A 2,036-nucleotide genomic window follows, 5' to 3' on the forward strand; every position below is an offset into this window, starting at 1 on the left:
TCCTGCTAGCAGCTGACACCCGGTGCTGGTGGAGACGCTCACAATCTCAAATTGCTCCATCTTCAGCCCCAGGGTCCCAGGAAAACCCTGCCGGTCACTAGGTCACCAAAGCAGATGGGGTCTGCTCCCGGGCCTCACGCCTCCGCCCCCTCCCAACTCCGCAGGTGGCTCAGCTGTGATGGGAGATGTGCAGGCCCCAGACTCCATCCTCGGCCCGGGTGTGACAGTGTGGACGGCGCTGCTGGGACAGGAAGCCACTGCTGATACGTGGGGAGCGCGCTGGGGGCTCTTGGGGGCGGGACCCTGGCTGGCCTGGAAGATACCCTTCGTGCCCCACCCCGGCTCCCACAGAAGGCAGGAAGGGGTTCGATAACCTGTAGGGAGGCGCTGCCGTAAACCTCGGACATGAACTGTTCTTTGTTAATCCTCATCCGAGGATATTTTTCCATTGGTTTTTAGGGCGCGTGGAAGAGAGAGGGAAAGACAGAAACATCGACATTCGAGACACATCAGTTGGTTGCCTCCTGCATGAGGGCCTGGGGCCGGGGAGGAGCCTGCAGCCAAGGTACGTGCCCTGAAGGGAATCGAACCTGTGGCCCTTCAGTCTATGGCTGATGCCCTAACCACTGAGCCCACTGGGCAGGGCCCGAGGTGACTTCTAGCTTACTTTTTGCGTGCTGGCCACGGCAGCAGGCCACGCAGCCACAAGTCCCTACTGTGTAAGCCCGTGTATGAGGGCTGCCTTCTGGTGCCTGGGACTCCATGTACAGTCCCCGCTCCAGGCCCCGCCTCTGCCCCCGGGGCCCAGGTCACTGTGTCCCCCTCTCAGTCCTTGGACCCTCTCCAGGCCTTTTCATTGACCTCCCACAACACTGGATGTCGACCGACCCCTGGCTGTCCATCCGCTCAGGCTGCAGCAGGAAACAGGGGGCTCTAGCCTCAGATCCTTCGGGGGCTTTCAGAAAGGGGTACAGGCGCTCCCCTCCAGGGAGCAGAACCCCGCCTCCCCCTCCACACACACCTGCCTTTCTCGCTCCTGAGTGCGACGGGCCTCCTTTGCTCTCTGACTTGGGTCCTGAGCCCACGCAGCCCAGCTGGCTCACTCTACTCCCTCTGTAACTTTCTACATACACATTCTTAAAAAAAAATTATTGATTTCAGAAAGAAACGAAGAGGGAGAGAGAAACATCAATGATGAGAAAGAATCATGGATTGGCTGCCTCCTGCATGCCCCACACTGGGATGGAGCCTGCAACCGGGGTCTGTGCCCTGACCAGGAATCGAATCCTGACCTCCTGGTGCATAGGTTGATGCTCAACCCCTGAGCCACACCGGCCGGGCTAAATGTTCTTTTATAATTTGAAAATAAGGGGGTGGGCTGTTTACGAAGTGTGGTACCTAGAGCTGTGACCCCTCGCAGGCCAGAGGGGACAGGGCTGGAGAGAGTGCAGAGGGCAGTGCCCCAGACACGGTCAGGGGCTCCCAGATCGCCCACTCCCTCCACTGCCCAGAGGTCCGAGGAGGAGGCTCCCTCAGGTCAGCCTCTGGGGACCCACGCAGGGAGGGACAGGAGTGGTGTGAGCAACAAAAGGAAGAGAGGACTGGACCCTGCCTGCCCGCCCCCCCGCCTGTGGGTCTCCCCTCCCCATGAGGCCTCTCCTTCCCCCTCCCGCTGCCCGAGGCGGCACCCTTAGGGCCCTGCATGTCCTTTGAGCTCTGGGACCTCTGCCGGGCACCGCTCCCAGGGCTCCCAGGGCTCCCAGGCTCCCTGGGGAACTCCCCACACCTCCAGCCAGGAGCAGGCACCCAGGAGCTGGCAGCTGTGAATGGCTCTATTGTTACCTCCCCTCCCAGGCGGACAAGGAAATCAAAGCACCTGGCCAGGGTCCCACAGAGAAAAGGGCCAAGGCCGGGGCGGGGTGGAGCCTACGGTTAGCTCTTAACCGCGACCAGGGAAGCACCTGGGAAAAGCTGGCTCCGTGACGCGGCTTCCAGAGCCTGGCCGCGAAGGTGGCTGCACATCAGCAGCGACTGGG

The sequence above is a fragment of the Myotis davidii genome, unplaced genomic scaffold (assembly GCF_000327345.1).
Source record: "Myotis davidii unplaced genomic scaffold, ASM32734v1 scaffold991, whole genome shotgun sequence".
NCBI classification, from domain to species: Eukaryota; Metazoa; Chordata; class Mammalia; order Chiroptera; family Vespertilionidae; genus Myotis; species Myotis davidii.